The 14,595-nt window shown below is 45.0% G+C and overlaps 1 long non-coding RNA gene across 1 annotated transcript; it reads right to left on the bottom strand.

The window, feature by feature from the left end:
• Positions 1–2,221: 2,221 nt before the first annotated feature.
• LOC109297027 lies at positions 2,222–5,553 on the bottom strand. Its single transcript, XR_002097160.1, has 2 exons — positions 5,433–5,553; positions 2,222–3,277 (listed from the first exon to the last, which is right to left on the bottom strand). It is a non-coding gene; the product is annotated as an uncharacterized LOC109297027 (long non-coding RNA).
• Positions 5,554–14,595: the final 9,042 nt, after the last annotated feature.

The raw sequence follows: 14,595 nt of genomic DNA, 5'->3' as shown, positions 1-14,595 counted from the left end.
CCACTTTTGCTGTGACTCTTAATGCATTCCTAATAGTACTTTTCCCTGGAATCAATTACTGAATTAATTATGCTCTGATCCTGGTATACCATTTGGCTACAAATAGGAGAGGTAGCCTTGGCAGACCTGATTGGCAGGCCGTCTCTCCCAGCTGATCTGCATTCTCAGAGAGTTTGAGAACCTGGTGGAGTCACATGTACCCTTAGTAGTAAAATTGAACAGCAGGGCAACAGGAAAACTCTCTCCTGTGCCCCCACAGTAGGGTTGGGCTTGGGATGGAGGTGAGGTGGCAGCTAGTCAGGTCTTGGTCACCTGTGCTTCATTGACTTGTACCCTGTCTAAGATAGTGAGGGAGAGTCCAGACTTTCCACCTTAGTAAGTCTCCACTGCAGCAGGGAGTGACTTAAACAGGGCTACCACATCCTGAGCAACCCTGACAGCATATCTGCATCACCTCTGGGCCATGTTAGTCATACAGGGAAGCACAACATGACATCTTGGATGTCCTAAACACAAGACAAGCAATGTAACTGCCTTGGAGCAGTATGAGGTACATGCCAGTAACCATGCCCGAGAAAATGAGCTTAGTGGCCCACGCATGGCATGACTTAGGTAGCTATATTGAATCTGGTTCAAAATGAGATACACATGGAGCAGTGCGTCATTGCCTTACTTCACTTTAGTAGTGTAGACATGACCCATGTGTCCTCTCCAATGCCTGTCACCTACTCTTGAGACCCAGGGTTACCTCTTCAGGCCAGACTACATGATCTAACAACATGGGTGGATATAGGATTTGGAGAAGGAGGATGCAGATGGTGTGGTATATCATCACATATGACATATTTTTTTCCAGTTAAAGAAAAACTAGATGCTTTATTAAAATACTGGGGAGCTAGCACTATATTATTCAGTTTAAAATCAAAGCAAAAACAAATATAACTTTGAAAATGGGCATTAATTTGCTAGATTATATATGTTTTAAAAAACACAGCCAGCTTGACAAAAAATAGTAAAAAATGGTGTCAGTAGTTCTATAGTTATTATAGTTAAATGTATGTCTCTTATTCAGCTTTCCAAAACAAAATCTAGCTTTTTGAGCATCTTGACAGTGCCTCCACTACTTCATTGTCAGTCATTTCTACACCTGAGTTAGTATTACCATACCTGAGTTAAGGGTTTTAGCTAGAGTTAAAAAAGAGTCTGTAGGGCTGTGAAATAAAGAGAGACATTACCAGGAATGGCTAACAGACAGCAGCATTGTAGAAGAAAGGTTTGAATAGTGAAACATCAAGACCATTACAAAGAAGAGAGGGTCATTAGCATCTGTGGAGTGAAGAGAGATTAGTAGGAATCCAGGTAATGATAATGAGCCGTGAAGCCAACTGACTTTCTCGGCACTGCCTGAATAGAAGTACCTCTGTTCCTCCTAGGCAGTTGATTTTCAAGTTTTGGTCAGGTAGGAATCAGGGGGGTGCCACTGCACCACTGTACCCACCTAGATTCACCCCTGTCTGCCAGTCCCTTCTGGCCTTTATATCAATGCTCTTCCCTGCCTTTCTCCCTTCTCTTTCAGGCCAGGTTCTCTGGACCCCCTTCCTTTCTTCTAAGTCCAAAGATCTGTCAACAATCCACTCCTTTTTCCCCTTCCTGTGACACACCCCTCCCCTTGGCTTTCCCAGCTCCTTCCACCAGTCCATTCTTCCTCTTTATTATGTGCTTATGACTAAAACCCCCTCCCTTAAAGTCAACATACCATTATGCCATGACTAGATGTTTCTAAGGAAACAGGTGTTTGGTTTTCTTTCATTATGATGACTGGCTATAACTGTATCTTATGTCATGAGTAGCACTCTCCTATTTGCATTTGATTGTGCCTCACTGGCTAATAATATACAAACTTTTTTCTGAATGAAAGCAAATTTCCCTCACTTTGATGGGGCAGAAACATGAGGGAAGGAATCCTGAGAGGTGCTGAACATGTGCTGATATCAGATGGTGCATCTGAGGATACTGTTTCCTCCTGGGCTCTTCCTGGCAGGGGATTTCATCTTATCATGCCATGATTAAATGGGAATATTTTAGAGAGGGAATGGAAGCTGTGATTTACAATATGACATCCTGTAATGGACTGCTGCTGTGAAAATACTGTGTGTTCTAATATCACATTATCACTGTCCTGTATTTTGAACTAAGTCTCCAACGGATGGGCACTATTCTCTGAGGCTATGGGCACTGGTTATGAAAACTGTAGCAGAAATCTAAGCAAGCAGAATGTTGGAAACTATTCTTATCACCGGGTCTGGGAATGAAACAGAGACCAGGGTACAACACAAGAACAGATGATTCAGAGGAGCCTCCTGGGTTATCAAATCCAATCCCCTGCATTTGCAGACAGCCAGTTTCCCAAAGGCTTCACAAAATTTTGGGCTCCCATTGCTCTCTGACACCACAGCCTCTGGGACTGGAGGGGCCAAAGAGAAACCTCCAGCATACCACACATAAAGGGTAGGGAATACCAAGTCTCCACTAAGTGACTTTCTACTGCAGTGTCATGGAATTTGTTGGATTAAGAAAGGCGCAGGTGCTGCTAGGCTATGTATCAGGCAGACAAGATACCCCAGCAGTTCATGCCAGTCTGACCTGGGGGGTGGGGGGCGAGAATTCATTACTGATCCCAGATCAAGTCATCAGTTTGCTCTGGGTCTATAGCAAGACTCTCAGTCAAGATACCGGAGAAGTTTCTATGTACTGTTTGGGGACCAATGCACCACAGCCAGAGTCCCACCTCTTGCTGTGGTTAATGTCCAGTGTTTCAGAGATAAAGAGAAAAAACTGTAGACACCAAAGAAAGCAGTATTGAGAGATGAGTAAAGGAAGGAATCCTTCCGACCTCCAGGTGATCACCAGAAGCCCTGTAGCTTGGGATTACCAGATACCTCCCACACATTTTTTTCCCTTTAAATCCCATCATGGGAATATAAAATACTTGAATCCATGATGCTCCAAGAACATCCTTATTCTGCTATACCATCCCAGTATGGCCTTCCTCTTTCTAATAAGTCTCATTCCACGTTGGAAGAAATCCAATCCCTTCTATGAGTGATTGTCTTCATTCTGTCACTGTATGTGTATGCCAGGTTGGGCAGAGGGGTCAAATCTGAGACACACAGGACTTCATCCAGCTAAGATGTCTGCACTCATCTGTTACCACTGCTGTAGTTGGTGCGTCAGGGGAAGAGCTGAATACCTCACTGGATCAGACCCCACCGATACCCTGGCAAAGAATACTGAGATTTAGTTTTTGGGTGTATTTCAATATTTTAAAGAAAGAAACAGTAATGCAAATTCATTAGTGTATTGAAATAGGTCTGGCTTTTTTCAGTTTTTCCAATTAATACCTGCCAGTAGGTATTAGTCATTGTCTCAGTAATTAAGTATTAAAAGCATCAATTTTGTTTATAACTCAAGTGAAAACAGTATACGTATTTGTAAATAGGTGCCTTGCCACAAGTGCCAACTTTATTAATGGCACAGGTGACACTGGAATAAAATCTCAGCTGCCTGTAGACAGTGTGAATGCTAATGGGAGGTGTCCTTATGCTTATTGCTCTTTTGTGTCATTTTGTAATTTTCCTCTGGGTGGCACTCTTGTATCAAGGAAACCCAACTCTTTTTCTCCCCCAGGAAGCTGTGTACAAGGTGTCTCTGAAACACTGATTCCTAGAGGGGAGAACTTTCAGGAGACCAGGGAGTAGGAAATCCGCTTCATTAGTCACATACAGCCCACTTGCTGATATCCTCTTCTTCATTGTCTATGTCAGGGGTTGTCAACTGGGGGTAGGCATACCCCTGGGGTACTTTGAAAGGTCCCAGGGGGTATGCAGGGGCAGGAGTGCTGCCACCCCGTGCCACTGCCTCACAGGAGCAGGGCAGGGTCAGGGCAAGAGCAGGGCTGCACCAATGCTGCGCTGCCACCGCATACCATGCCCCCACACTGTGTCCAGCCGCTTGTCACCCTCCCACTTCCCCAGGCAGGGAGGTATACTTACTGAAAAGGGGGCTGCCATGGGTATACTTATTTTAAAAGGTTGAAAGCCCCTGGTCTATGTGAAAGCCTAGCCTTCATATTGCCTTAAAATATACTTTCAGTCCCACTAAATCCTAAACCAGTGGTTCTCAACCTTTTTGGCCTCTAGGCACCCCTCAGTGAACTCAAGGCACACTTGCATAACTTTTGTGAATTGAGTGGCACCCAATTTCAAAAACTAATTTATATATTACAGTGCTTACCTCCTGACAGAGGTGTCATGCAGTGGGGAGCAGGGAGAGTCAGCCAAGCAGGGGCAAGCCTGAGGCTGCACTTAACCTGCTTATCTCCTCAGACCTTGTGGCACCTTTCATAGGATCCCACAGCACCCAAGGATTGAGAATTACTGTCCTGAACTAATTCTCTTATTCTCAATGAGTCTGAAGTTACCATATTGAGAATGAGGCAGCAACACAATCACCAACTTGAACAGTTTTATGAATTTCACAGTATTTGGGTGGTTGTGTTATTGTCTTTGTTTTCAGATGGGGTATTTCTTAAAGCTCCAGTTCCTGGAGTCCTGCAACTACCTGCGATCTCAACTTCTTAACTGTGTACCTTTTCTTTTCTTTTCTTTTGTCAAAAGATATTGACATCTTGGAATTTCTGCTCCATGAGGAATTCTGATATTTTAAAAGTTTTCTGTGTCTCATATTGGAACAAAAAAGTTCAAACTTCTCCCAAACCAATTTTTAAATCATTTTGGATGTTTATATTGAACATGAAAGCATGGCTCAATAGCTTCTAAACAGATTTAACAAATTTGTTGCCCTGAAGTAAAATGGCTGTTTCATTGACCAATTCAAAAACTGGATTTTTTCTTAATAGTTCCAGTTTTGTCTATAAAATAAAGATGCACCAGTCTGTCTTTAAATCTGTTTATAAGACAATGCAAAAGGATCAATTGGAGACAATAATTTTGGGATAAGACTGACATATTTTAATTAAACTTGCTTCTGAGCTGTTGGAACTCCACTGAAATAACTACCTCTGACAGAAATTACTTCCCAAATGCTTTTTTGCATTGAGCTAACCTTATTAATTATGTCTAACACAAACACCTTTAAATGCTATCAGCACAACATTCACCTGTTGTCAAGCTCTTAGTTTATAGCCTTCATGTTTATGTAAAAGCCTTAAAACATGAACCCCAAAGGCTCAAAATCAGGAAACAAATAAAGTCCAATCCATTTTCTCTCTTTAATTTTCTGAATTTGGGAACAGGGAGCTGACAGCACCATAGCAGAGATCAGTCTCAGGCATAATACACTGGAATGACTAGAAAAGACTCACTGCCACCACATGAGATAACTTAGAAAAAGTCTCCTGTATTCAGACTTACTCTGAATTATTTTGCCTCCCTTCAGCTTCCTATGTATCATCACTGGTGATTATGAAAAAATGTATTTCCATCCAAGCCTCCAGCTCATTAACTACATTGTCTAATCTTGTGCCATCACATCCCTGAGCTTTGTCATGAACAGAAGCCTATTTTGACTTTAGATGAGGAGGAGTTTGGCCTGAAGACAGCTTCTACTTAGTGAGAAGTTTGTTTCCTGGGAACATTAGTCGTGAAACACTGGGGAGTTCCAGATGGTAGGTTGCCAACTCACGGTATCTGGAAGTATATCAAGGGGTGAGGCTTATTACTGGAAGGTGAGCCTGGTCTAGGTTTAACATGACTGTCCAGCTTGCTGTCAGAAACTCCCAGCTGCCACTTTCTGACCTGCTAGGGAAGTGGAGGACTGACTGTCAAGAGCAAATGCTAAAAAAAAAAGGCAGGGGAACCACCACTGAGAGGTAGGATGGATCTGTGAGAAAACAAGGCAGTAGAGAGAGTGAATGACAAACCATCAAGATAGCTCAGAGTCTAAGTGGGACCTGTACTTTCAGCAATGTTGTTGGAGGGTTTCTGGGAGCGATGAATATAACCTTTGGCTTTTCAGTGCAAATTACTGAGGATAAGCGTAATCCTGTTTCAGCATTCCCATTGCTAATTCATTCTTCCTTCCTCTCTTCAACTATTGGCATATGCCCGATAATGATATTGTTTTTCCTTGTTTGTACAGGTGACCATATACATGTGCTAGCCACCCCCTGATTAGCCACCTTCATTTCCTTTACTTCTACAAGCTTAACTGATGTGGCAGATCAATGTAATAGGTATCAAGTGATCTCTGTTCTGTCCCAGAACCTGTAACAATATGGGCTGCAATAAAGTGTTCTAATGCCACAGATCTTGGGAAGACTATGCTGGGACATAGACCAAATGAGCTAGCTGAAGATTTTGAAGCGGGGCAGCAAAACAATCTACATCTTCCTGTACCTTGCTTACATCATACACTGCTTTTGTCTTGTTTTTATTCTGTTTAGGGGGTCATTTTTAGTCTTTCAGCCCACCCATTTCCTTCCACACATTATGGAAATTATCTATATTAGCATACATGATACCACCACTATTGTATCCCAGGTCCTTACATAAGGGATGAGAAGTCTACATGAGATGCTTATTGAAGTTGTCTAATTAGCTCTGCAGTAAATATCTTGGCATCTACATGGGTCCCTGTTAGGGTGCCCAAACCTAATTAACTCCACATCAGATTTGTACTTGTAAATACAAGTACTACCCTGCTACGGAGTTTTTTCGTGCTCAGCATTGCACCTGTAGACAGTGATTCAACTGGGTGGGGCACAAGGGTGCTTCAGTGCCATGCAACCCCATATGCCTGAATCTCAGCTGAACTCCACTTCAGCTGGCTAGAATGTACTGATTCATTTTTGGGTTGATACATAAAACTAGAGCTACATGCAGTCCTTAAAGAGCCCATATCACATCTTACAAGACTGTAAGAATATTGTGCTCAGTGGTGTAGCAGGTGGTTGCAGATGAAGTAGCCCATGGTACATATCCACATAGGTTTGGGGTCTTTTTTTTAAACTCCAGATTTAGAGGAATCTGTGGAAAAGTTCCCTGACCATAAGAATAGTAGGAACAAGCTGCCCAGGGAATATATAGACTCTGCTTCACTGGAAGTTTTTAAGAAGATGCTGGTTGGGCATCTGTCTGGAATGTGTTAGGAATAATGAATTCTGGAGCTGGACAGATAGTTGGACTAGGGCAAGGGACAGACATTCAAAAAGCCTGAGCCTGAACTGATTCAATCTTTGCAGGTTAGTCTAATCTGGCTAAGCTAAATCAGTTTTGTAACCAGACAGAGATCCCAGAAATGCAGGCATGTGCCTGCAGTGGCTCAGGCTAGAAGCCGGGGGGTGCTAGAGCAGCCCTCCCCTCCCCCTTCCCTTGCATAGGGCTGAGCTTAGGAGGGCATGGCCAGGCCCCAGCAGGACACTGTGATTAGCAGGGATCTGGGTTTTCCATTTCCCACGGAAAAATGGAGAAAACCATGGATTTCCCATTTTAATTGGAGAAAATGTGGATTTTCTCTTTTAGCAGGGAAACCCTCAGGTTTCCCCCTTTTGCAGAGTTCCAGCTTGCAAGTGCTGTTTGCAAAAGGAATGGGAAGCTCCATCCCTGCCTGGAGGGGAAGGGAGAGGGGGAAAGGGCGGGACCCGATGACCGGAGACTGCCGCAGGAAGAGGATCAGTCTTCTTTGTTGCTGGATGTAAGTGGGGCTTTGGATTTGCAGGGCAGGACTTGGAGGGGAAGCTGGCTGGGGGCTGAGGGAGTGAGGATGTTTTGGGGGAAGGCACTGAGACGCCTGGTGGGGCTTTCTCCAACACTTCCCCTCCGTCAGCCTGGGTAGGTGGGTGGGCAGGTAGTGAGAAGGGGGGGAACAGAACACACCCAGGGCATGGTAGTGGAGGGGTGAGGGGCACTGCCAGCCCCCAACCTCAGCTCACTCTGTGCCCGCTTTCAGGAGCAGGGCCAGGGGTGAGGGCAGCAGTGCCCCTTTGCAGGCCACAAGTGTGCTGCCCAGCTGGGGGGGAGGGGGAGCTCGCACACGGAAGCCATTGCTGCTGCCACACTTTGCGCCGCTTGCCTGTGGCCAGCGGTGGGAAAGCCTCATGGGAAGCAAGGTACAGTAGCATGGTGGTTGCAGTGGTTGTGGCACGAGGTGCAGTGGTGGCAGTTCAGTAGCGGCGGTGGCTGCCGCATGTGAGCTTCCTCTCTCCCCTGGCTGAGCAGCACGTGTGGCCTACAGAGAAGCACTGCTGCCCTTGCTCCCCCAGTCCTGCTTCTGGGAGCGGGCATGGAGTGAGTTGAAGTGGGGGGGCTGGCAGTGCCCCTCACCGCTCCACCACTGCACCCTGGGGCACACTCAGTTCCCCTCCCGCATGCCCAGGCTGAGGGAGGGGAAAGTGTTGGGGAAAGCCCCATCAGGAGTGCCTGCCAGCTGGCAGGCACTCCACGTCTTCTTCCAGCACATCCTCACTCCCTCTGCCCCCAGCCAGCTTCCCCCCAGCAGTGGTGGTGGGGTGGTGGCCGCAGTGTGTAAGCTTCCCCTCTCCCCGGCCGGGCAGCGGTGTGTGGCCCACAGATGGGCACCAGTGCCCTCCCCCACTCCCCCTCCTGGGAGCAGGCACAGAGATGCACTCCTCCCCCATTCTCAATCTGCCCCCACAACCCCTTCATTTTCCCCCATCCCCCCCACACACCTACTTGCTGGGGGGGGTGTTATGTCTGTGTGTATGTGCTTGTCTGTGTGTCTGTGCCTGTGCCTGAGTGTGTGGGGCTGGGGGGCTGTTGTGGGGTGAGTAAGGGGCATGAGCTTGACTGGGGAGGCTGTGGGGAGGAGTGAGGGGTACACAGGGTCAGGGAGGCTTTAATTTTTATCACAGATTGGATTTTTTATCAGAGAATTTGCAATTTTTTATCAGAGTATTTGTGATTTTTTATCAGGGAAAACCAGGATCCCTGGTGATTAGGGAGAGGTCCCCACCTAGCATTTATCAGGAGGGGGTTGGGTTGCAGTGGCCATGTGGGGGCACGCAGAGCAGTGACAGTGCAGGGTGGTGGGTGGCGTTAGCGATGAGCTTTCCCTGCTACGTGTGAGCTTCCTCCTCCCTCCCACATCTAGAAATTCCGGTTAATAGAGTGTTCTGGTTACTTAAATGCCGGTTAACACAGTTTTTACTGTATTTAGTTGGTCTAATAAAAGATATCAGATTTACCCAAAAAACCCTGTCAGCCTTTTCCAAAGGAAGGAATGCAGGGACACTACCAGCTGAGCTGTTGATTAACTCCAAAAAGCCCTAAGCAGACACTGTCTTATTTGCTTTACACAGCATTAGCTAGCATAGCACATGCTGGCTACAGTCTGTGCTGTGGGAGAGAGGAGGAAGGGATCTTGGCTTAAGCAGTGAGTGGTGAGGGACGGAGGCATGGGGAAGCCAGCAGACCCTGCTGTGCCTGCAAGGCTCTGCTGGAGCTCCAGCCAGGGAGCAAAGGGGAGGGGCCAGCCCTGCTGTGGAGCAGAGAGCTCCACCAGGCCCAGGGAGCATGCCGGGATGTTGGGGGTGTCTGGTTTAGCTTAAACCAGCAAAGTGTCTGGGACAGATATTGCATAAACTGGTTTGACCCAAATCAGTTAAGTCTGATACTACATTCAACCAGGTTTATCTCAAACTGGTTTCAGCCATTTTCAGACTGGTTTGTTTGTACTGAGCATCTGTTCTGTTACAGGTTTAAACCAGTTTCTGATCACTTCAGCTGGTTTATGTGTAATGTCTGTCCGTAGTCTAGAAGATCTGCAAGATCTCTCCCAATCCAATTTTCTGACTATTTGCATTTAAGCAGTACCTAGAGTCTAGAGGCTCAGACTTAGAAGTCTGGCCCTCTGGCAGACTAACATATGCAAGTTTGGAGTCCAGTTTCTGGATCTGCTACAAACTCCCTGTCTGACTTTGGCCAAGTTGCATAACTACTCTCTGTGTTCATATCTGACCTTTAAAATGGGGCTGGTACTTCCTTTGTTTTGTGTCCTAAAGGCATGTCTACGGTGCAATTCAGTTACAGCCTAGCCAGCCAAACATTAAATCAGTTAGCTCAGGTCCTAACTGGTGTAGCCAGTTGTAGTACAGTGTGGCTATAGTAGTACAGGCCTCATTGCAGATTTTTTTTAATGACTTTTGCAGTCCTCAAGCTCCATGTTGCCATAACTAATACCACTAGCAGTACCACCAGCAGGTATGTCTACACAAGCTATGATAACCATAGGGTAGATGTACCCTTAGATTAGAAGCTCTTCAGAGACTGGAATGGTTCTATATAGAATTCATCTTAGTTGAGGCTGTCAGGGGCTACTATAAAGCTGAAGTTACATATTACACTTAGACCATACTAACATCTGTGCAGTGTTAAGTGGTGTTAAAGTTAGAATGTGCTGTAAGCAGTCACACATTAAGGGTTAATAGTTTATTGCCTGCACAGCTCTGACTTGTAAAGGCTGGCAAGCAGGGGTGTGGCTAGGAGCCAGGATACCTGAGTTTTATCCCTGCTCAGAAAGGAGAGGAGGCTGGAAGTAGTGCAGCCTGACATGCTGGAGGACTGCAAATTGTTCATTTTATCTCCATGGAACACAGACTGAAGTTACCCCAGAGTTAACTCTCACATGAAGTGGTGTAACTTTGAGAGTTCAGAGTGCACTTAGAGCAAATTAATGAGCTTTAACATGAAGACCTTTGCATTTTAGGTGTCCTTAGTATGGTCTAATGTGTTGCTAAATTGGGCTTCTCTTGGCCCCTGTTCAAGCCCTGGGCAGCACAGGACCCATAAAGCCTCCTTGTTAGGTATTTCCTTTTTTCCTGCTCTCCCTGCACCCTTTCCTAAAGGGAGGTCTATAGTCAATAAACTACAATACGCTATTTTGCCTAATAAAAAAGTGAAACTGGAAACAAAGCTCGACTGTATTGTGCTGGATATAGGTCATTTTTTCCAAATATAAAAGATTTTTTTTAAATTATTATTATTTCTCTAATACAACATAAGCTGCTTATGTGTCTTAACTGTCTTTAAGGTTGAATATGTTATCACTGTTTTTGGTGCTAGTCCTTGATACTGAAAGTGACTGCTGTATTGAAGAAGAGAACAGATGTTGAAAGCAGGTGGGTGTTCCTTTAAAGATCTAAAAGAGTTGCAACAATCCATGATTTCTCTCCTAATTTCTCATTCAGAATACACACTTAGAATATGCCTGAAAAAGTAAAATTAAATATTGCCTTCAGCTCTCTATGTGATTCTCACATTGAAGTTAGTAGGAACAGAATGAAGTTTTTTTAGGTTTAAGAAGTGGGGTAAAAGTCAGGTTTTTGCCAAAGAAGTTTGCAGTGGCAAAAGTCCCCTTGGTTTCATGTCTTGCATTATATGTGTCTCTGTATTCATCTTTTAAAACATTTCTAAATATTTAATAATACTTGACATTCTTAGTAACTTCCATAGAAATAAAAGCATTACCCTTTTTGTTAAGATTTGTGAAAGATGCTTAGAGATGCATGATCTTAGCCTAACTTGATGGCACAGTAACTGCTGAGTATACATTTGGCCACTTTGGGCATCTCACTATAGATCCAGAGGTGTAAGTTCAAGCCTTACTTCAAATGCATGATGAAGGCTACCCACCAGGTGGCCCAACTGGAAACAGGTAGCTGGTGATTCAGGCTAAGGAATGAAAAATTAGCGGGCCATCATGTTAGCCACATCACTTTCTCTGTGCGCTATTGGCTACAGAAACTGCTGTGCCTCATTCACATTAATCCAATGGGTCAGATAAGCTTGGGTAGACTTTTGACCATTTTTTATGTAGTTGGCCACGTGCAGTTCCATGTGCACATGGCCACTGAGGATGCTATTGCATGGCTCAGCAATTGCACACCCACTGACTGGCTAACTGACTGACTGAAGTAGTTGGTAGGAGGATAGTATTGAGTATGTTTGTGTATCTAAAGGCAACATACTACATATGCATAAGGCAACTGAATTCAATTGAAGTTGTCTGGACAGTTAATTCTGGCATTATGAACTTTAGCTCTCACTAGTTTAATCTGTCTTCTGTGCTGATATGGCCTCTTGTACTACAGTGTTCGAGCATTTCATAATCCTCATGATTCCCTATGAGTTAGGCCCATATTCTTAGTCCTCTACTGTCCTCTTAGACAGTTAGAATCTCATGAATTTTATGTGACTTTTGAAGGCAGTTTGTGACACTACAGAGAATTAGACCCATGTTTCTTGACTTCTAGGCCAGTGTGCTAGGCACTGAATCATCCTCCCTCTTTCACTGATATCAATAATGGATGGATAAAATCCCCACACTATATGAAAAGTCACCCTTCTGTTCTCTTATGCCCCCAGGTGAACATGGAAGCAAGACACACTGGCTTTTGCAAATACACACTTACTCACAGGGAAGCAGACTTACTGTGTGGCCTAGTCAGTGGTTTATTAACTTCTTATTCAGTAACTCCAGTGGAAACTAACAGAGTTAGATGTGCTAGTTTTGACCTGCAAATGGGTTGTCTGCCCTGGTATAATAATCAAAAGTACTGATTAATTGGCTCCTTCTCTTTCATTCCCCTCAGGATAACTATTGCATTCCAAATTTATTGTGCAGAGTAAATGGTTCAAGATCTTGGGCCTGCAACTATTTCAGCCTATGCACAAACATAAAGCATGTAAGAACTCAGCTCTCTGGCCTGGACCCAGGCCATGGAATGCAATCAGACTGGATTGTCCTGTCTCTCTGAAGCAGTCAAAGAAAATCCAATGTGATTTAAACCATCTTCAGTCAAAACTCTTGTGGTAGAGGCGATATCTTTTATTAGACCAAGTAGATAGTTGCAAAAAAATCTTTTTATTTGCAAGGAGGTGATCCTCCCTCTCTATGCGACACTGATGAGGGAACGTCTCAGGTCGCTGCTCAGATCCTTGCTGGAGCTGGGGAGCCTCTCCTGCTAGCCACAGCCTCTCATAGGCAATCCTGGAGCCCAGCAGGGAGTCTCTCCTGCCGGCTGCACGCTGTGCTGCTGAGGTCCAACTGCTGCCTGCAGGTCCCACTCCTTCAGGTTGTTCTGGGGCAACTGCTCCCACCCCACTGGCGCAGCTCTTTGAAACTCCTTCCTTGTGGTCCCTCACTGGTCTCTCCTGAGTCATCTGCGCTGCCCCTTTTATCCCCCTCCAGGTTATCCAAGGGGCCAATCAGGTGACATGGAGGGTGAGTCTCTGAGGCCTGATTGGTGAGGAAAGGGAATTCCAAGCCCTCCCATCATCTTTTACCCTTTCAAAACCCCTGGGCTAAATCACTACCAGCTAGCCCGTCAAAGTATCTTGTGAGGAAGGCCAGCATGCTACATGTGGAGAGACAGGGTGGCTCCATATATGGCAGCCATAGCAACCTCCCTCTGATGGTGGTGACTCCTTGCAGATAGATTGCTGAAGCACTTCTCTACACATGCTCTTGCAAGTCTCTGCTTCCCAGCACACCGTAACTTCGTACTTGACTACATGCTGGAATGCTGGCTGTGCAGTGGAGAGGCCCTGCTTGAATGCAAGATGTTGAAAAGGAGGTGAGAGTGCAGTCAAACCCTGGAAGAGAGAAACAGCAACAGGAACAGATGAGCAGGAAAAACTTTCCACCTCTGCCTGGAAAGTAGGATAAATTTCATCACATTTTTTATGGTTTCATGGATGCTGAACAGATTTTGCCTCATTTTAGATTATTCCCCTCTTTATAACCCCTCCCCCCGCCCCCATCACCCCCACTCCTCTTTCCCTGTCTTGGTTCCAAGCAGTGGAAGACTTTGGTCCATTCAGACCCCTGCGTAACTGGTAATGCCTTGAACCCTGCATCCTCATGAAAGCCCCTAAATCTTCTCAGAGATGTCCTCCCAAGAAGGATGTAAGAGAATTCAGTGCAATACATCCTTGTTGATCTGAAACATTTTGCAGACACTGAAAGCATTAAAACCCCAGGGGGTAGGGAAGGAGGAGGGGGACTAGATAAGTGTATGAGCAGCTTGCTGAGCAAATCTGGTTTAAGGATATAACTGAATCAAAGGAAAGGAAACATACAGTGAAGCCAGGATGAATAAACTGATTAGTCTGCATCCAGCAGAACTGTATAGAATAATAGGGTACTTGAGAATCCACTACAATTTTAGCTGTGAGCTTCCTATCACAGTTCTTTACAAATGATTGCTAATGAATTCTTCTTAATAGTGTAAACACATCACACCTGTCTACTTTATCATGAAATGAAGGAAAAGGGTAAATCTGCCTTCTGCCAAAAGTGGCTATTAAAGGGTGGGAACAAAATATTTTCCTCTGTTCTATCACTGTCTGGGATTAAAATAAAGGGCAAAAAAGGGACATCAGAGTTAGTAAGCACTGTATGGAGTGTTATTTCCATTTGCCATGAAAATACCATGTCAGGCTTTCAAGGGGACCAAGTGCACCATGAGAAATCACAATCTGTTTCCCAGGAGGGAATGAACTCCGTAACAATTTTACCCACTTTTTACCTGCCCATGGCATATTTACACTGGTGTAA

The sequence above is a fragment of the Gavialis gangeticus genome, unplaced genomic scaffold (assembly GCF_001723915.1).
Source record: "Gavialis gangeticus isolate Ggan-Ray unplaced genomic scaffold, GavGan_comp1, whole genome shotgun sequence".
Classification (NCBI taxonomy): Eukaryota; Metazoa; Chordata; order Crocodylia; family Gavialidae; genus Gavialis; species Gavialis gangeticus.
This window is presented reverse-complemented; position numbering and strand designations above follow the sequence as displayed.